The 22,224-nt window shown below is 24.9% G+C and overlaps 1 protein-coding gene and 1 long non-coding RNA gene across 2 annotated transcripts in view; both read right to left on the minus strand.

The window, feature by feature from the left end:
* LOC127291612 (phosphatase and actin regulator 4-like) overlaps positions 1-22,224 on the minus strand; it is a 181,937-nt gene that overhangs the window by 43,665 nt on the left and 116,048 nt on the right. The window lies entirely within an intron of this gene.
* The window catches only part of LOC127291613 (uncharacterized), a 69,289-nt gene continuing 59,455 nt past the window's right edge, over positions 12,391-22,224 (minus strand). Inside the window, exon 3 of the long non-coding RNA XR_007844621.1 lies at positions 12,391-12,448. This is a non-coding gene — a long non-coding RNA (uncharacterized LOC127291613). The remainder of the gene's footprint in view (positions 12,449-22,224) is intronic.

Raw genomic sequence — 22,224 nt, forward strand, 5'->3', positions numbered from 1 at the left:
CTCGTACTGATTCTGTTCTTCCTGCCTGTCATCACTGAGGGTAAATGTTGAGGAAGCTCATGCGCAATCCTCCATTGGCCATTTCGAGATACTATCAGTCACACACATATACATTCAAAATACTCCTCCAGACTCTTGTCCAGAATTGAACCAATACAAAAAAAAAAAAAAAAAAAAATTGCACACTCGATTTATATATATTTTTGTCACGAGAAAGGGGTTAGAAAGTCAAGTACAAATTTTTTTTTTTTAAACAAAATTGCAGATTTAAGAACAAAAAAAAAATGATAGAAAAAAAATTTAGTTAAACTTTCTCTAAGTTACGGAATTTTTTATAAAGTCAAATTTGAATTGAATTTTCATATTTTGGAATTTTTATTTTTTTACTTTGTTTTTGTATTTTTTTTTTTAATGTTTTTTTTTTTGCTGTTAATGACACCCTTTAAAAGCGAAAAATACGAAATTAAAAAAAAATGGTACAATTATTATGGAATGACCCCAAAAAAAAAAAAATCCAAAAAACCATTATAACTTCTAAAGATAATTAACAGATTTCTATGAAATCTAGTAACTGTATTCTTTGCTATGAATAACACTCGCTAAAAACTAAAAAATACAAATTTAGAAAAAAAAAGAGTAAAATTATTACGGAATGACCCCAAAAAAATTCAAAAACCAGTTATAACTTCGAAAGAAATTAACGAATCATTTTGAAATTTGGTAATTAAGTTCTTTGCTATGAATGACAACATTTAAAAACCGAAAATTTAAAATTTAGAAAAAAAATGAACATTTGTTATGGAATGGACCCACAAAAATCCAAAAAACAATTATAACTTCCAAACAAATTAACGAATCATTTTGAAATTTGGTAATTAAGTTCTTTGCTATGAATATCATCATTTAAAAGCCGAAAATTTAAAATTTAGAAAAAAAAATAAACATTTGTTATGGAATGGACCCAAAAAAAATCCAAAAAACGATTATAACTTCTAAAAAAATTAACGAATTGTTATAAAACTTAGTAATTAGGTTCCTTGCTATAAATAACACCTTTTAAAGACGAAAAAATAAAAAATTTGAAAAAAGCGTAAAATTATTATGGAATGACCCAAAAAAAACCAAAAATAAAAAATTTTGGAAAAAAAATATAAAATTCTTTCACTATAACCATAAAAAAATTTTGGTAATTATGTTCTTTGCTATGAATCACACTCATTTAAACCTGAATTTCAATTTTATAAAATAAAATTTTTATTCTAACCTAAAAAAACGAAAATTCTATTTTATAAAATTGAGATTCAGGTTTTAATCAGCTTGGTTCATACCAAAGAACATAATTATCAAATTTCATAACGTTTTATTAATTTTCTTGGAAGTTATAACTGTTTTTTTGGATTTTTTTGGGGTCATTCCGCAACAATTTTACACTTTTTTTCATAAATTTTTATTTTTTTACCTTAAAAGGGTATAATTTATAGCAAAGTACATAATCAGCAAGTTTTATAACGATTCAGTAATTAGATTAAAAATTACAACTGTTTTTTGAATTTTTTTTTTCGGTCATTCCATAATAATTTTACGCTTTCTTCTTAAACTTTTATTTTTTTTTTAAAAAAAAGGTGACCTACATAATAAAAAACATAATTATCGAGTTTTACAACGATCTGTTAATTTGTTTTAATGTTTTGTCAATTTTTTTTTGGGGTCATTCCATAATAATTTTACGCTTTTTTCAAAAATTTTTTTTTTTCGTCTTCAAAAGGTGTTATTTACAGCAAGGAACCTAATTACTAAGTTTTATAAAAATTCGTTAATTTTTTTAGAAGTTATAATCGTTTCTTGGATTTTTTTTGGGTCCATTCCATAACAAATGTTCATTTTTTTCTAAATTTTAAATTTTCGGCTTTTAAATAGTATCATCTATAGCAAAGAACTTAATTACCAAATTTCAAAATGATTCGTTAATTTGTTTGGAAGTTATAACTGTTTTTTGGATTTTTTTGGGTCCATTCCATAACAAATGTTCATTTTTTTCTAAATTTTAAATTTTCGGCTTTTAAATGGTGTCATTCATAGCAAAGAACTTAATTACTAAATTTCAAAATGATTCGTTAATTTTTTTCAAAGTTCTAACTGGTTTTTGGATTTTTTTGGGATCATTCTGTAATAATTTTACGCTTTTTTTCTAAATTTGTATTTTTTTTAAAATTTGAACATTTAAATTCCTAGCAAAGAACACAGTTACCAAGTTACATAACGATCCGTTAATTTTTTTCAAAGTTATAACTGGTTTTTGGATTTTTTTAGGGTCATTCCATGATACTTATACAATTTTCTCTCTACATTTGTATGTTACTCTTTTAAATAGTGGCATTCGTAGCAAAGAAAAAAATTACCAAGTTACATAACTATTTTCTAGTTCGTTTAGAAGTTATAAACGTTTTTTGGATTTTTTTTGGGGTCATTCCATAATAATTTTACGCTTTTTAAAAAATTTTTTTTTTTCGTCTTCAAAAGGTGTTATTTATTGCAAGGAACCTAATTACTAAGTTTTATAACAATTCGTTAACTTTTTTAGAAGTTATAATCGTTTTTTTGATTTTTTTTTGGGTCCATTCCATAACAAATGTTCATTTTTTTCTAAATTTTAAATTTTCGGCTTTTAAATAGTATCATTTATAGCAAAGAACTTAATTACCAAGTTTCAAAATGATTCGTTAATTTGTTTGGAAGTTATAACTGTTTTTTGGATTTTTTTGGCTCCATTCCATAACAAATGTTTATTTTTTGTCTTAAATTTGTAATTTTCAACTTTTAAATGGTGTCATTCATAGCAAAGAACTTAATTACTAAATTTCAAAATGATTCGTTAACTTTTTTCAAAGTTATAACTGGTTTTTGGATTTTTTTGGGGTCATTCCATAATTATTTTACGCTTTTTTTCTAAATTTGTATTTTTTTTTAAATTTGAACATTGACATTCATAGCAAAGAACATAGTTACCAAGTTACATAACGATCCGTTAATTTTTTTCAAAGTTATAACTGGTTTTTGGATTTTTTTGGGGTCATTCCATGATAATTATACACTTTTCTCCCTAAATTTGTATTTTACTCTTTTAAGTAGTGGCATTCGTCGCAAAGAAAAAAATTACCAAGTTTCATAACTATTTTCTAATTCGTTTAGAAGTTATAAACGTTTTTTGGATTTTTTTTGTGGTTATTCCATAATAACACAGGTCAACAAAAAAAAAATTTTTTTTTTTTCAGATATTGTAGTCGTTTTCAATGTATTTTTGTCTGCTGAACATGATTCCGTGTACCAAAATTGCGTATCACGTCATGATTTTCAGTAAACTAGACGTAAATACCCCAAAAACCGTATTTTTACCATTTTTTCCTTCTTAACCCCCTACTTAATAGAGACTTCTCGTACATATTGACATAAATTAAAGCCAAATAAAAATTCTCTATCCAGAAAAATTTCGTTAAATAAAAATTCGAATTAAAAAAATCTTTCTCAAATGTCAATTTAAAAAAATGAAAATATTCATGTGTTCCAAAACAATTTCAAAAAACGAAAAAAAAAAAAAAAAATTCCTGCATTGCAAATATAATAATTCTCGAAACAAAGAAAATAAAAATAAAAAGAAAATAATTTTCTCAACTTCCTTATATATTGTACATGACAAAAAAAAAAAAAAAAAAAAAGAAAATTAAATCAAAACTTGCGTGGGGGAATTCAATAAAGTGATAAAAAATAATATTTTCCATTCAATATAAATGCAAAAAGTTTTGTGAATGACACACACAAACGCATGCAAAAAAAAAGAGAAAATTGAATAATAAATTCCCTATGGATATGGGGGTTTTTTTTTCCACCTCTCTCTCCTTCTCCATACGTTGCTGCTCACATAAAGAAACTTGTGTTGAATGTGGCGAGAAAAACGCGTGGGTATAAAAAAAAAAGAAGGAGGAATGGTACACTTGTGCGTAGGTTTTTTTTTTCAAGTAGTGGTGAGGTGAATTTTCGCAGATGGAGACGGGGTGGAAACAGAGAGGGAATGAGGAGAAAAGGGAGAGAGAGAGAGAAGAGAGAGAGAGAGAGGGGGGGAGGGAATACCATTCGTACCCCGGGCAAGGGAACCGATCGTTACTGGGTAAAATCCAACTCTCAGTATTATACTAAAAGAGAGGGTGCGGGAAGAGGTGAGTTTTCCTGGGCGGAAAAAGAGGAGGGGTGGGGGGAGGAGGAGAAGGTGGTAGATTTAGAGGGTGGTGGTGGTGCAAAAAGTGGTAGCGATCCATGGTGCCATAGAAGATAAGGGGTAAAAAAAAAGTAGGAGAAATAGTCGTCGTTGTTTTCGAGGGAGGAAAAAAAAAGTCAATTTTTTTTTTTTTCACTATACTTAATTCTTCAACAATAGTTTATCGCAAAAAAATTGCAAAAATTATTTCTTTCCTCTGGCTAAAAAAAAAAATTTTTTTTTTTTCATTTTTTTTTTTTTATGCAATGACCTTGAAAAATTGCCCCCGAGAATGTCTCGGGTGATAGACTTTCTCATGCGCCTCGTGTCTCGTTTTTAAGCTCCGGAAAAGCTCTTTTCAGAAAAAGAGGAAAATACTGCCAAGAGAGAAAAAGAGAAAAAAAAAGAGAGAGAGAGAGAGAGAGAGACCTTCAATTTAAATATTATATTGACTCTTGGAATTAAACTGGAATTGACGGAGCTTTATCAAACTGTTTTCAATTTATTTGTCTCCGTTTTCTATTTGCAAAAAAAGTTAAATACAAAATCTTGTTTTTCTTTAAATTAAAGAAAAAAAAAAAAAAAAAAAAAAAAATTGTTTTCAAACAAAAAAATTTGAAATAAAAATTATATTATTATTATTTTTAATTGTACCAAATACAGCTTTAGGAATACCTACTACTATTTTTATTATTATTATTGTTATTATAAATTATTATTATTATTATTTTATAATTATTATTATTATTTTTAGAAATAATTTTATATATTTAATATATTTATTTAAAAAAGAAAAACAAATAGAAAATAACTAATAATAGTTTTGTGGGTAAATATAAAAAGTATTCTTAGGAAAAATTTTATTTTATATATATATATATAAACACGAAATTGAATAAAAAAAAAAAATTTTCATTCATACAATTTCCTACGATTCATTCATGCGAGGCTTCCTGATTCATTGACACATAAACACACACACATATACACGCTTTTGGAATTTTCTAAAATAATGCGAAAAGTCAAAGTCACGTGACCGTGCTGCTATTTTTATCCTGGCGGCAATGAAATGTATCAGTAATCGCTTTCTTAAATAGTTTATAGAAATTCTCGAGTTAATGACGTCCGAGGGAAGTTGATTTTCTCACTTTAGATTAAAGTGAAACCGCGCGCGCTTTTTCATTTATATATATATAGATAATGATGCACATGAGGTGTATATATTTGACGTCACAGAATACACTCGCCTGATGTGCTCTTTGAGAAATATTGATGACTCAATGTCTAAGCTGTGTTAATTTATATAGATATAGATATATATATATATTTTTTCATTAATTTCCAATATTAAATTTTGCAAATTTCTTTAGGTCTTTATTTTTCACAATTTATTTTTAAACTTAAAATAAATAAATTTCTGTAGAACTAATGAAAAAAAAAATTTTTACAAATTATTATTTAAGGTAATGTAGATTTCTATGTTGGTAATTTTTTTATATCGTCATATTTATCCTGTTATATCCTCATTCGGTAATATTGATTTCTATGTCGATAATTGTTTAATATCATCATTTTTCTGCTTTACCATCAGTCGGTAATGTAGATTTCTATGTCGGTAATTTTTTTATATCGTCATATTCATCCTGTTATACCGTTAGTAGGTAATATCAATTTCTACATTGGTATTTGTTTAATATCATCCTTTTTCTGTTTTACCATCAGTCGGTAATGTAGATTTCTATGTCGGTAATTTTTTATACCGGCATAATCATCCTGTTATACCGTTAGTCGGTAATATTGATTTCTTTGTCGGTAATTGTTTAATATCATCCTTTTTCTGTTTTACCATCAGTCGGTAATGTAGATTTCTATGTCGGTAATTTCTATATCGTCATATTCATCCTGTTATACCGTTAGTAGGTAATATTGATTTCTATATCAGTAACGGTTTAATATCATCCATTTACTGTTTTACCATCAGTCAGTAATGTAGAATTCTATGTCGGCAATTTTTTATATCGTCATATTCATCCTGTTATACCGTTAGTAGGTAATATTGATTTCTATGTTGGTAATTGTTTAATATCATTCTTTTTCTGTTTTATTATCAGTCGGTAATGTAGAATTATATGTCGATAATTTTTTATATCGCTATATTCATCCTGTTATACCGTTAATTGGCAATATTGATTTCTATATTGGTAATTGTTTAATATCATCATTTTGGTTTTACCATCAGTCAGTAATGTAGAATTCTATGTCGGCAATTTTTTATATCGTCATATTCATCCTGTTATACCGTTAGTAGGTAATATCGATTTCTATATTGGTATTTGTTTAATATCATTCTTTTTCTGTTTTACCATTAGTCGGTAATGTAGAATTATATGTCGGTAATTTTTTATATCGCTATATTCATCCTGTTATACCGTTAGTTGGCAATATTGATTTCTATATCGGTAATTGTTTAATATCATCATTTCGGTTTTACCATCAGTCGGTAATGTAGAATTTTATGTCGGTAATTTTTTTATATCGTCATATTCATCCTGTTATACCGTTAGTAGGTAATATCAATTTCTATATTGGTATTTGTTTAATATCATCCTTTTTCTGTTTTACCATCAGTCGGTAATGTAGATTTCTATGTTGGTAATAAAAAAATGATATATAAAAATTATCAACATAGAAACATACATAACCGACTGTCGGGTAAAACAGGAAAATAACGATATGAAAAAATATGTGCAAACATATTTAATACCGTTTGTATAATACACGTTTGAATACGTCGTCGGGTCCAGCAGACCCGTTCTGCCAGTTAAGGATTAAAATAAAATATTTCTCATTATAAATTTTTTTTACTTTACTATTTTTTCTTCTTTTTTATCATTCAATTTTATTGTAAATTAAAAAAAATTTACAATGAAAGAAATATTTTATTTTAACTCTCAATGCGCACAATTCGAATGTAAATGGCACAGCGGGTCTGCTGGACTCGAACGCGTATTCAAACGTGTATTGTACAGCCGGTATTGAATATTTGTGTAATTTTTGCACATATTTTTTCATATCGTTATTTTTCTGTTTTACTCGACAGCCGGTAATGTGGATTTCTACGTCGGTAATTTCTTTATATTGACATATTTATCCTGTTATTACCGTCAGTCACTAATATAGATTTCTATATCAGTAATTGTTTAATATGATCCTTTTTTGTATTACCATCAGTCGGTAATGTAGATTTCTATGTCGGTAATAAAAAAATAATGATATATAAAAATTACCGACATAGAAATCTACATAACCGACTGTCGTTGTAAAACAGGAAAATAACGATATGAAAAAATATGTAAAAACATATTTAATATCGTCTGTACAATACACGTTTGAATACGTCATCGGGTCCAGCAGACCCGTTGTGCTAGTTTAGGGTTAAAATAAAATATTTTCAATTATAAATTTTTTTTTCTAATTTTCAATAAAATTAAATGATAAAAAAAAGAAAAAATAGTAAATTTAAAGTTCCTTAAAAATTTTTTTTGCTTCATCGTATAATAAATATGAAATATCTTTTATATCTTGGAAACGGTTTTGAACTACCAATATATATATATGTATTATTAATATATAAGAATGTAATTTAAGTATGTTCTTGATGTTTGAAGAAGAATGTCGCGAATTTGTTCTTATCTTGAAAGGAAAAATCGATAATATTTACACAGATAGAGAGAAAAAGAGAGAGAGAGAGAGAGAGAGAGAGAGAGAGAGAGAGAGAGAGAGAGAGAGAGGGTATCTATATAATATAGAAATCGCATTTGGGTGTAAGTTCTTTTGCAAAGGCAAGAAGAAGGTCGTTCTGCAAGACCTTGACCTTATTCGGGTCCTCCTCGTGCTTTCGAGCACTTTGCTCGTGCTGTGGAGCTCTCTAACAGTTCCATCGATTTCGAAGCATTCTCTTCCCTCTCTTTCACTCTCGAGTCTCGCCCCCCCCCCCACCCTTTAGTCACCTTGTCCACACACAATTCAACACACTCGTGATGATTGTAGAGCCACTGAAAAATGGTCCGTCAATGAATCAAAGGTCATATATTAACGTGTGTCTCTTATCTATTGCGAAAAAAAATAAATAAAATTTTTTTCAAAAAAATATACACGACAGTTTTAATTAGATAATTAAAAATCACTGTGGAAAAACATAAGTAAGGAAATAGCGGTCTGTCAGACCGAGACTAGGACTAAGGACATTTTCGCGATTTAGCAAACCGAGAATTGGACTAAGAGATATTTTCGCGGTCTGTCAGACCGAGACTAGGACTAAGGGACATTTTCGCGGTCTGGCAGACTGACACTAGAACTGGCGGTCATTTTTGCGGTCTGCCAGACCGAGACTAGGAATAAAGGAAATTTTCGCGATTTAGCAAACCGAGAATTGGACTAAGAGATATTTTCGCGGTCTGTCAGACCGAGACTAGGACTAAGGGACATTTTCGCGGTCTGGCAGACTGACAGTAGAACTGGCCGTCATTTTTGCGGTCTGCCAGACCGAGACTAAGAATAAGGACATTTTCGCGATTTAGCAAACCGAGAATTGGACTAAGAGATATTTTCGCGGTCTGTCAGACCGAGACTAGGACTAAGGGACATTTTCGCGGTCTGGCAGACTGACAGTAGAACTGGCGGTCATTTTTGCGGTCTGCCAGACCGAGACTAGGAATAAAAGGTCCAACAAACTAGCAAACCGAGAATAGGACTAATGGACATTTTCACAGTCTGGCAGATCGAAAATAGGACCAAAAGGACACTTTCGCGGTCTGACAGACCGACAATAGGGCTAAGAGTCATTTTAGTGATCTCGTAGACTAAAAGTAGGGCTGAGGGTCATTTTCGCGGTCTGATAGACCGAGACTAGGACTAATGAACAATTTCGCGGTCTAACAGACCGATAGTAGGACTGAGGGTACTTTTTTAACACTTATCCCTTTCAGAGGCGGTGGAACGTATACTTTTAGTTTTTTCTGTAATTTTCCCTTTTGCATTCGAATTACTTTGTATAAAAAAAACTTAGAAATTTACTAATATATCAAACTAATATATTAAAATATAAAAAATAGTCCAATTCAATTATAATTTGAGAGAGAAAAAATACTGGACCCATGATGCCAGTTAAGGATTAAATATTTTGTTTTGCATTATTTAATGAAAAAATTTGAATTTTGTTGTAAAAATATTTTTACAGAGATTTTTTTTTCTTTTTTTCTTTTTCTTTTTAGTGAAAATGAACGTTTTGGACTCGATAAAATCGGATATGAAGAGGTTAGACTTGAATTTAAATTTCCAATAGTGCATTTATTTTCGTGTCTAAACAACGTTTATCTTCTTGTACACACCATATATACCATTCGAATTTATCGATTTATTTCAAGTGCAGTGTGTCTTGGGGAACTATCGGCTAAAATTTGAAATGTCTCGTTTACTCAGTGCAAATACAGACAATGGTACCTGAGGTACTTGTAAGAGAGTAAAAGAGAGAGAGAGAGAGAGAGAGAGAGCTAAACATTCAAGAGTTTCCTTCCTATAGTGATTAATATTAAACGAAAATCAATGGAACTTGGAACAATTCAAATTTGAATTTTACAAAAAAATTAAAAAAAAAAAAATTTTACATTTAAAATTGTATTACAAATTTTAAAAGAAAATTTTAATTAACATTTTAAATAAAATTTGTAGTGTAAAAATTGTAATAGAAATTTAAATAAAATTTGTAGTAAAATTCAAAGTAAAATTTGTAGTAAAATTGATAGTAAAATTGGTAGAAAGTAGTGGAATTTAAAATAAAATTAAGAGTAAAATTTATAGTACAATTTGTAGTAAAATTTGTAGTAAAATTGGCAGTCAAATTTGTAGGAAAATTGGTAGTAAGTAGTAGAATTTTAAATAAAATTTACAGTAAAATTTATAGTAAAATTTGTAGTAAAATTGATAGTACAATTTGTAGTAAAATTGGTAGTCAAATTTGTAGTAAAAATTGGTAGTAAGCAGTAGAATTTTAAATAAAATTTACAGTAAAATTCATAGTAAAATTTGTAGTAAAATTTGTAGTAAAATTGATAGTAAAATTTGTAGTAAAATTGGTAGTAAGTAGTAGAATTTTAAATAAAATTTACAGTAAAATTCATAGTAAAATTTGTAGTAAAATTCATAGTAAAATTTGTAGTAAAATTGATAGTAAAATTTGTAGTAAAATTGATAGTAAAATTTGTAGTAAAATTGGCAGTCAAATTTGTAGTAAAATTGGTAGTAAGTAGTAGAATTTTAAATAAAATTTACAGTAAAATTCATAATAAAATTTGTAGTAAAATTGACAGTAAAATTTGTAGTAAAATTGGCAGTCAAATTTGTAGTAAAAATGGTAGTAAGTAGTTGAATTTTAAATAAAATTTACACTAAAATTCATAGTAAAATTTGTAGTAAAATTGGTACTCAAATTTATAGTAAAAATTGGTAGTAAACAGTAGAATTTTAAATAAAATTTGTAGTAAAATTTGTAGTAAAATTGATAGTAAAATTTGTAGTAAAATTGGCAGTCATATTTGTAGTAACATTGGTAGTAAGTAGTAGAATTTTAAATAAAATTTACAGTAAAATTCATAGTAAAATTTGTAGTAAAATTTATAGTAAAATTCATAGTAAAATTTATAGTAAAATTTGTAGTAAAATTTTAAATGAAATTTATAGTAGAATTTTAAATAAAATTTACAGTAAAATTGATAGTAAAGTTTGTAGTAAGATTGGTAGTAAAATTGATAGTAAAATTTGTAGTAAAATTTTTAAATAAATTTTCCAGTACAATTTTAATTGAAATTTGTAGTAATATTTTTATTTTAGTTACAAAAAAAATTCTTATGAGTGTAAAATAAATTTTGAAATGAAATTTTCCAAAATGTTAGGTAATTTTTTTGCCGTTTATATAAGTTAATTGGAAGTCGTTTGATTTCCATTTTATACGCACGATTGGAGACGATTAATCAAATTGATTGTAAAATGGAAAAGTTCCTTTTCACGTGTGTCATTTAAAACTTTACTGCTCTATTAAATCTTCCAACTAAATTGTTTTTCTAATTGGAATTTTTTGTTATATTTTCGTAAAGACAAATGAATAATAATGCCGCAAAAAAAAATTTTTTTCTATTTGTACGAATAATTTTTTTTTTTAATAATTTATTATTAACGTAGCAAAAATTATTTCACTGAGTTATTTTTTTTCTTTTTTTTTGTTAAAATATTTTTATATTTATAAATTTTTTTGTAATAAACATATATATATATATATATATATAAAAAGGGGAAAAAAAAATTTTTTTAATTGAAAATTTCTAAATTAATATTTTGTAAGGGATTATTTACTCATTTACTGGCAGTAAGTAAAGTTAAGTGTATTTGTGGAAATGTCATTTGGCGGGTAATGGCATTGGCCTCTCATTTCAAGAATACACCATTCCTTCTCGTTCAAGGTCACGCCTAGATAAATATAATTTTCTGCATAGTATATATATATATATACGTGAAGATATGATTTTCTCCGTATATACATAAATTTAAAGTTTGCATCCGGAAATACTAAAAATAAATTGTATGGCAAATTTTCCAAAAATAAACCAATTACTAAGTATCAAACAATTTAAATACTCTTCTCCTTTCTTTGTAATAATTTTTTTTCTACTATTAACAAAAATTTAATTAAACAATTTTTAATTAAAAATTTTTTAATTAAATTAAATTTATTCAAATTTATATTTTTTTATTAAATTAATTTTAATTTATTTTTTCAATTAAATTATTTTTAATTTAATTAATTTTTCTAATTACCTATATTAATTTTAATTTAATTATTTTTAATTCAATTTATTTTTTTTCATAAATTAATTTTAATGTAATCATTTTTTTTTTTTTTTTTATTCAATTAACTGTAATTTTTTTTTTGTTTAAATATAATTTAAAACGTTAATTGAATAAATTTTTTCGTTTAATTATTCAAAAATCTTAATTTTAATAAATTTTTTTTAATATTTAAAATAGTTAATAAAAAAAAAAATTTTTGTTTATTTAAAAATGCGAATTAAAATTTTTTAAATTTAATACGTTACTAAAGTTGCAGCCTCGAATCCATTATGATTTGGAAAATGAATTTTTTCTTACCTGAAACAAAAAAAAAAAAAAATTAATAATTATTTTAATGGCAATAATTAAAAGGCAATAATTAAATTATAAATATTTAAATAATTAATTAGAAATATTTTAATTAAAAAATAATTAATTAGTAAATATTTAATTAATTAATTCGTAATATTTAAAATATAAAATAATTAATTAGAAAATATTTAATTAATTAATTCGTAATATTAAAATATTAATATAATTAATTAGTAATATTCAAATATTAAAATAATTAATTAGTAATATTTGTATTTATTTAAAAAAAAGCTGTCAATTTTGATTCCAGTGGAAAAAAATTGTCCAAAGAGGCAATGGCCTAGTGGTAAAGTATCGAATTTTCCATTTTTCTGATTAGGGTTCAATTCTTCCCAAAGGTAATTTTTTTTTTTTTTTTAATTTAATTTTATTTTTCACTTCAAATACAATTTCAATAAATTATTAACAATTACAATAAAATTGTATAATACTTTAAATATAAAAATTATTAATTTTATTAAAAAAAAAAAAAAAAATGTTTTAGTAATTAAATTCCCTTTTGTATAATATTAAAAAAAAAATAAATATTTAGTGTCCAACAAAAAAAATTTTATATCGCAATTTTTCGTGGCATTTTTCCGAGCACTATTTTCATCGGGGAGAAACGTTGTATGTATATATCAAAGATTAAATAAGCGTGGGATTTAACTTTTTTTTCTTCTTTCTTTTATTTTATTTCTTATGCGCGCTTGCATTTCCGGTTGGGAAGTCTTTTAAAAACTGAATAGTGAACATAATGGGGTCGGTCTCAAAAGGAGGTGAGAGTATAAATGTGTTTTCACGCCTTCGTACACATGAACGTATTTTAAAAAATTTAAAAACAATTTTTAAGTAACGCACACGTGGGCAGGCAATAAAGTTTTACTTCTTTTTTTACAACTCGAAAATTAAATGAAAAGTTTTACTATATATATATTTTTTTTTTTTTGCTTCTTTTTTTACTATTTCTGTTATTTACTATAAATTTTTTTATTATTATTAAATGATTATTATGTAATTTAAATAAAAAAATTTATAGGTAAAAACAATATAAAAAAATTTTTTTTTTTTTAAATTTTTTTTTCACCTATGAATCCTAATTAAAAATAGTTTAGGGTAGTATTTTACCCCAGTTGTACTTTTACTTTCCAGTTTTAATAAAATTAAATAAAAAAAAATTTTTTTTTTCAATTTTAATACTAAAAAGTAGAAGTACCACTAGTGTAAAAACCTACCCCCAACCGATTTTTAGTTATAACTTATATGCAAAAACAAAATTAAAAAAAAAATTATTAAAAAAATTTTCTTTTTTTTTTAATTTTTTAAAAAATTTTAATACTTGAAAGTAGAAATACAACTAGGGTGAAAAAAACTACCCCAAACGATTTTTAATTAGGATTTATAGGTAAAAACAAAATTAAAAAAAAAAATTATTCAATTTTTTTTTATTTTAATACTCGAAAGTAGAAATAAAACTGGGATAAAAACCTACCCCCAACGATTTTTAATTAGGATTTATATGTAAAAACAAAAACAAAAAAAATGTTTAAAAAAATTTTTTTTTTTTAATCTTGTTAAAACTTAAACGTAAAAGTACCAACTGGGGTAGAAAACTACCCCAACCGATTTTTAATAAGAATTTATAAGTAAAAACAAAATTAAAAAAAAAATTGAAATTTTTTTTTTTAATTTTTTTTAATTTTCATACTTAAAAGTAAAAGTAAAACTGTGGTAAAAACCTACCCCCAACCGATTTTTAATTATAACTTATATGCAAAAACAAAATTTAAAAAAAAATTATTAAAAACATTTTCTTTTTTTTTAAATTTTTTTAAAAATTTTAATACTCGAAAGTAGAAATACAACTAGGGTGAAAAAAACTACCCCAAACGATTTTTAATTAGGATTTATAGGTAAAAACAAAATTTAAAAAAAAATTATTCAATTTTTTTTTTTTTTTTTTAATTTTTTTTTAATTTTAATACTCGAAAGTAGAAGTAAAACTGGGGTAAAAACCTACCCCCAACGATTTTTAATTAGAATTTCTAGGTAAAAAAAAATTTTTTTTTTTAATTTTTTAATTTCTTTTTTTTTTTTTTTTTTTTTAATCTTGTTAAAACTTGAACGTACAAGTATCAACTGGGGTAGAAAACTACCCCAACCGATTTTTAATAAGAATTTATAAGTTAAAACAAAATTTAAAATAAAAAATTGAAATTTTTTTTTTTTAATTTTAATACTTAAAAGTAGAAGTAAAACTGGGGTAAAAACCTACCCCCAACGATTTTTAATTAGAATTTCTAAGTAAAAAGAAAATTAAAAAAAAAATTTTTTATTTATTTATTTATTTTTTTTTTAATCTTGTTAAAACTTGAATATACAAGTATACTTGTACCCCAGTTGGTATACCAACTGGGGTAAAAAACAACCCCAAACGATTTTCAAGCACCACCAGGTATTATAAAAGTAAATAATCGCCGCTTGGGTCAAAATTTATAGTTCGATGACTAAACTTTTAGGTTAGGGTGCCGCCATAACAGTTACAGAGCCAGGGCCGTAGTTAGAATTTTCCTTGGGGTACTTTTGTACCCCATTTTGTACTATCTAGGGTTCCTAATAAAAAAAAATTAAATTATTTATTAAAATTTATAAAAATCTGTATCTACAAATTTGATATTAGGTTTTTAGTAATTTTTTTTTTTTTTTTTGAAATATATTCGGTCAGTTTAAAAAATCTAGTGCCGAAATTTGACCGAAATAATCCGAAATTCCGTATTCGTGAAATCAGCAATTCGAAATAATTTCTGATAAAAAAAAAAAAAAAAAAAAAAAATTTCAATATTAAAATTAATAAAAAATGAAAAAAAAATAAAATTACAGATAAGTTATTAGTCAAATCCTTGGCTCTTTTGTCCTAAATTCCCGAGATACTTTACATAGAGTAAAAGATGAAGTTAATTTATGAAAAGTGGAGAAGAGAGAGAGAGAGAGAGGAGTGGGGGAAACTTGGCCTCTGATTCTGACAAGTTTCATCAAAGCGAGTGACTTTCCAAGTTTCGAGAATTTCAAGTTATTCGGTTACCATCTTATAGTTTCTCTCTCTCTCTCTCTCTCTATCTATCTGAGAAAATTTTCTCTAATTATTCGATTAGAGACAAAGGGGATAAAAAAAAGGGGATTGGATTACAATGATGAAAATTAATTTTTCTTTTTTTGAAAAAGAAAATGAAAATTTTTTTCTTTTATCACCACTTAAGGTTTTAGATTTCATTATTGTTTTTTTTTGTGAAGGAAAAAATAAATATAATTTACACTATTATTATTATTTTAATCACGCGAAGAGTATAATAAAAAAAAAAAAATAAATAAATAAAAATTAAATAATATTAAATAAATAAAAATAAAAGTGACTTCTAAAAATATTTATAATAAATAAATAATAATAAAAAATAAAAAATAAAATACATTTCAAGAGAGGAAACATTGTCTCAAGATTGACATGTTTTTTTATTTTTTTTTTTTTTTACATACATTATTTTTCCCCGTTTCTTTCACTTTACGAAAAAGAGGTGTGTAATGACGTTTCCGTTAGAATGAAATTCCATTTTCCTTCTGCACCTATATATTCGCAGTTCTTCGCGAGACAGTTAGGAAAACGAAGAAATGGAAAAATGTTCATTTCCTTGCTGACAATGATCGAGAACATTGTTGTACATTAGTCAAGTATCCCGTAAAGAAACAAGGGCGCCTATTATATCAACTAGTAAGATAAATTTTCATCTGCCAAATGCAAAAGTCGTTTCATTTTTTTTTTTTTTTTTTTTTTAGTAAGCTCAAAAAATCGTTCTACATTTTTTTTATTTATTTATATTTTTTATATTTAAAGTGTAATTAATTTTTTAATATTAAAAAAAAAATTTTCACCTCAAATAGCTAAATTTTTTTTTTTTTTTTTTTTAAATTTAAATATATTATTTACACATCAAAAAAATTAAATTTTACTGCATTAATATTTTTTTTATTTTATTTATTATTTATTTTTATTATTTATTTACATATAAACGGGCTTACAAAGAAAGAAAAATCAGCAATTATATATTATTATTATTATTATTATTATTATATAATTTTTGAAAAATCTCACTCCCATGGGGGATTGAACCCAGGACCCTTGGGATGTGAGCCGTGTGCTCTGACCACGCAGCCGCGTTAACTTATATATTTTTTATTTCATTTTTTAATTTTTTAAATCATTTATTATTATTTTTTTTTCTTTTATTTGTTTTATTTTTTATATTTATTTTATTAATTTTTTTATTCATTTATTTTATAATTTTTTTTAAAATTTTTATTTATTTATTTTAATTAATTTATTTATTTAAAAAATTTTTTTTTATTTTATCAAAAAAAAATTAAATTCCACTGCATTTACCTATTTATTTATTTTTATTTATTTAAGTACTTTTTTATTTTTATTTATTTTTTTTTTAATTTATTTATTTTTTTTTAATTTATTTTTTTTTAATTAATTTATTTTTTTTTTAAATTTATTTATTTTTTTAAACTAATAGTTAATTGAATCTAAAAAAATGAAAATTTCACTCTAAAAATTAATTTAAAAAAAAAAAAAATAAAAAAATTTATTTAAAACATATTTTTTCCCTTACGAAAAAAAAAATTTTTGATTTTTTTTTCAATTTTCCCGTCTCATATATAAAAGTGAAAAATAAATTTCCTGGTGTAGAGAGAAAAAAAAATAAAATAGAGTCTGAAAGACACACGACTTGAAAGCGAATATCTTATAGCGCCCTTTTTAAGAGTTTGAAAGAAAAGGAAAAAAAAAATAAGCTCCCTAAGATTCTGGCCTTTAGGCAATAGAATGCCCTGATTTTGTTCCATATAAGCGAAACACACAAACTTTATTCATGAACGTTAATGAATATTCAACTTCAATGAGATTCTCCTATATATACCCAGTCAAGCGGAATATTTCTCTGAAAAAAGTTTTTCGAAAAAAAAATAAAAAAAAATTGAAAAAAATTAGCAAACAATTTTTTTTTTATATTTGCGTTTTAAACGATTTTTTTTTGAAAAAGATATGAATAAATAAAAGTACAGTATAAAAAGTAATAAATAAATTAATTAAATTTATTCATGAATAATTAAAATTTTCCCGGAAATTAAAAAACAAATTAAAATTTTTAGTATTAAAATAATAATATATATATGTATTAATAAAATTTGTAATAAAAAAGTAATAAAAAAATAAATTTTCAAAAATTATAATAAAAAAATAATAAATTAATAAATAAAATTAAAAACATAAAAAAATAATAATTTTAATAAAAAAAAAGTTTACATAATTTATTTGATTATAATAACCATTTGGTAAGGCATATATACCATTTTTGAAATTAGTTAATTTAAAATTTCTAGAATCATAATAAAAAAATAAAAATAAAGTTTTAATTAAAAATTTTTAAATAGATAATTTTTTTGAAAATTAATGGTAAAAATTTAATTTACATAATTTATTTAATCATAATAAAATGAAAAAAAGGAGAAATAATTTTTTTAAAGTAAATAAATAGCAGTTTAAAACTTTTAGAGGACGAAATAAATTTTTTTTCTAGTTGAGAATCACTGCACACACAGCACTTGAGTGGGGGTAGGCGCTCAGTGATTGGTTCTCGCGTGCCATCCCCACTTTTTCTATGCGGCGCGCGCACTGTTCTCAACTCAGGCGCCGTCGATATATATATAGAAAAAAAATCATTTATTGTGATAATTAAAATATGGAAATAAACTAAATATAAAAATAATTAAAATAAATGAAAAAAAATAAAGAAAATAAAATGAAAAAACCAAAAATAAAGAAAAATAAATTGTAACACCTAAAAAAAATGAAAATCATAAATTAAAAATAGGAAATTGTATTTTATTATTCCTATATTTTATAAAATAATTATAATGATAATAACAATAATTATAATGATAATAATTACAATAGTAATAATTACAATGATAATAATTACAATTGTAATAATTAAAAATCAAAATAATTACAATTCTAATAATTAAAAATCAAAATAATTACAATTCTAATAATTAAAAAACAAAATAATTACAATTGTAATAATTAAAATCATAATAATAATTATAAAAATGATATAATAATTATTTACAAAAATAATTGTAAAAAAAAAATTGTAAAAAAATGTATTGCTGCCACGAACTTTAGAATTTAAAATCAAATTAAAAAACTGAAAACAGCACATCTGATACAGACACATTCAGAAAGAGAGGTAAATTCCATTTTGATTCAAAGACTATAAGAGCGTGAGAGTTTTCCTTCCAAGTCTATTTACTAACTTTGTTTAACTCGTCTCCGGAAGTAGAGCAAAATATAATTGCATTTCACGTGTAAGAAAAAAAAATGTCATTTAAACTAATTTCTAATCTTGTACAAATGCCAAAGTACTTTAATTTATTTATCAGTAAGAAAATTTGTCAAAATAAAAAATTGGAAAAAATAAAAAAAAATAATAATTTGAAAAAATCGAATTCGGGCAAAGAATAATTCGGACAAATTCAAATTTGACCAAATAATAGTTCGGGCAAATAATAATTCGGATAAATATAAATTGGGCCAAATAATAATTCAGACAAATTCAAATTCGGGTAAATAATAATTCGAAAAAATCATACTCGGACAAATTCAAATTCGGGCAAAGAATAATTCGGACAAATTCAAATTTCACCAAATAATAGTTCGGGCAAATAATAATTCGGACAAATATAAATTTGGCCAAATAATAATTCAGACAAATTCAAATTCGGACAATTTTAAATTTGGCCAAATAATAATTCGAACAAATTCAATTTCGGGTAAATAATAATTCGAAAAAATCGAATACGGACAAATTCAAATTCGGGCAAAGAATAATTCGGACAAATTCAAATTTCACCAAATAATAGTTCGGGCAAATAATAATTCGGACAAATATAAATTTGGCCAAAAAATAATTCAGACAAATTCAAATTCGGGTAAATAATAATTCGAAGAAATCGTATTCGGGCAAATTCAAATTCGGGCAAAGAATAATTCGGACAAATTCAAATTTGCCAAATAATAGTTCGGGCAAATAATAATTTGGACAAATATAAATTTGGCCAAATAATAATTCGGACAAATTCAAATTCGGGTAAATAATAATTAGAAAAAATCGAATTCGGGCAAATAATAATTCGGAAAAATTCAAATTCGGCCCATAATAATTCGAAAAAATCGAATTTGGACAAATTCAAATTCGGGAAAATAATAATTCGGACAAAAATTTAAATTTGGCCAAATAATAATTCGGAAAAATTCAAATTCGGGTAAATAATAATTAGAAAAAATCGAATTCGGGCAAATAAGAAAATTTGTCAAAAAAAAAAAAAAAATTTGTATATAAAAAGAAATAAAAAGAACATTGACACGAAAAATGTGAAAAGCCATAAAGACAGTCTTGTCTCGCAATATATATATATATATATAGGTAAATCTTGAGGGTCTCTCTTTTCTCTTTCATTTGCACCTCCGGAACAGTTATTCAACGACCTAGCTTTCACCAAAGCTTTTCCGGGTTGTCTGGGATTTTGCTGGTAATCCAAGTGTAAAATCCGCTGACGTTCTGGTTGACGAGAGAGAAAGAGAGAGAGAGAGAGAGAGAGAGAGAGAGAGAGAGAGAGAGAGAGAGAGAGAGAGAGAGAGAGAGAGAGAGAGAGAGAGAGAGAGAGAGAGAGATCAAGGCACGTTTTGGCAAGGACACTATATATCCAATATTTGATATATTTTCTGGTTTCTATGAAAGCTTGTTAAAATTGTGTAGATGTGTTTAACATTTTCCGGAAATTTATCAAGGTCTAGGTTTCAGATTTTTTTTCCTTTTTTTTTGAGGTCATGGACATGGCGCCATGGTCAGTTCTCATGGACATAGGAAAAATAATAATTTTAATGAATTTTTTCACAATTTTGTTTTATTCAAAGCAACTTTTATTATTTAGAGATAGGTAGACGGAGAGAAGAGTTAAAACAATGCACGTATACATGAATTATTGGGATATTTTTTTTTTTTTACAATTTTTAACAGATGTACGGTTAATAAAAGATTGTTTCGCTTTTTGAAATTTTGATTAAAAGTTTTAATTGGAATTTTGTACTAGAAAGATGAAAATATTGGAAAAAAGGTTATAATTGTTGCGCAATGACCCCAAAAAAAAATCCAAAAACCAGTTATAACTTCGAAAGAAATTAACGAATCATTTTGAAATTTGGTAATTAGGTTCTTTGCTATGAATGACACCATTTAAAAGCCGAAAATTAAAAATTTAAGACAAAAAACAAACATTTGTTATGGAATGGACCCAAAAAAAATCCAAAAAAGAGTTATAACTTCCAAACAAAATAACGAATCATTTTGAAATTTGGTAATTCAGTTCTTTGCTATGAATGATACTATTTAAAAGCCGAAAATTACAAATTTAGGAAAAAAATGAACATTTGTTATGGAATGGACCCAAAAAAAAACCCAAAAAACGGTTATAACTTCTAAGAAAATTAAAGGATCGTTATGAAACTTGGTAATTAAGTTCTTTGCTCTGAATGACACCATTTAAAAACCGAAAATTTAAAATTTTTTAAAAAAATTAACATTTGTTATGGAATGGATCCAAAAAATATCCAAAAAACGGTTATAAATTCTAACAAAATTAATGGATCGTTATGAAACTTGGTAATTATGTTCTTTGCTATAAATAACACTTCATAAAGGTAAAAAAATACAAATTTAGAAAAAAAGTGAATAATTTTTTATGGAATGACCCCAAAAAAATTCAAAAAAGCGATTATAACTTTTAAATAAATAAACGACTCCTTATAAAACTTTATAATTATATGTTCTTCATAACGAATAACATCCTCTAAGGTCAAAAAAATACAAATTAAGGAAAAAAAGCTTAAATTTGTTATGGAATGACACCAAAAGAAATCCAAAAAATTGTAACAATTTTAAAAAAAAAATTAACGGATCATGATAAAATTATGTTCTTTATTATAAATTCCTTACTTTAAAGGCGAAAAAAATACAAATTCCAGGAAAAAAGTGTATAATTATTACGGAATGACACCAAAAAAATTTAAAAAAACGAATATAACTTTTAAAAAATTGAAGGATTGTTATGCAACTTCGTAATTATGTTTTTTGTTATAAATGACACTCCCTAAAGGCGTAAAAAATAATAATTTAGGAAAATAGCGTACAATTGTTATGGAATGACACCAAAAAAATCCAAAAAATAGTTATAATTTCCAAACAAATTAACGAATCATTTTATAATTTGATAATTATGTTCTTTGCTATGAATGATACCATTTAAAAGCCGAAAATTACAAATTTAGGTAAAAAAATAAATATTTGTTATGGAATGGACCCAAAAAAAATCCAAAAAAAAACGGTAATAACTTCCAAGGATATTAACGAATCGTTATGAAATTTGGTAATTATATTCTTTGCTATCAATTACATCCATTTCAAACAGAAATTCGAATCTAACCTCTAAATTAACTAAGCACGTTATATTTTTATATAACTTACAACAAATTATTGCAATTCCTTTATTATTTCATAATGAAACATAATTGAAAACAAATATTTTAAAAATCTAAATTATATATCCGTATATAAATAAGCAAAAACTTA

This window comes from Leptopilina boulardi, unplaced genomic scaffold (assembly GCF_019393585.1).
Source record: "Leptopilina boulardi isolate dan_hultmark-lab unplaced genomic scaffold, ZJU_Lbou_2.1 LbouV2_144, whole genome shotgun sequence".
In the NCBI taxonomy this organism is placed as follows: domain Eukaryota; kingdom Metazoa; phylum Arthropoda; class Insecta; order Hymenoptera; family Figitidae; genus Leptopilina; species Leptopilina boulardi.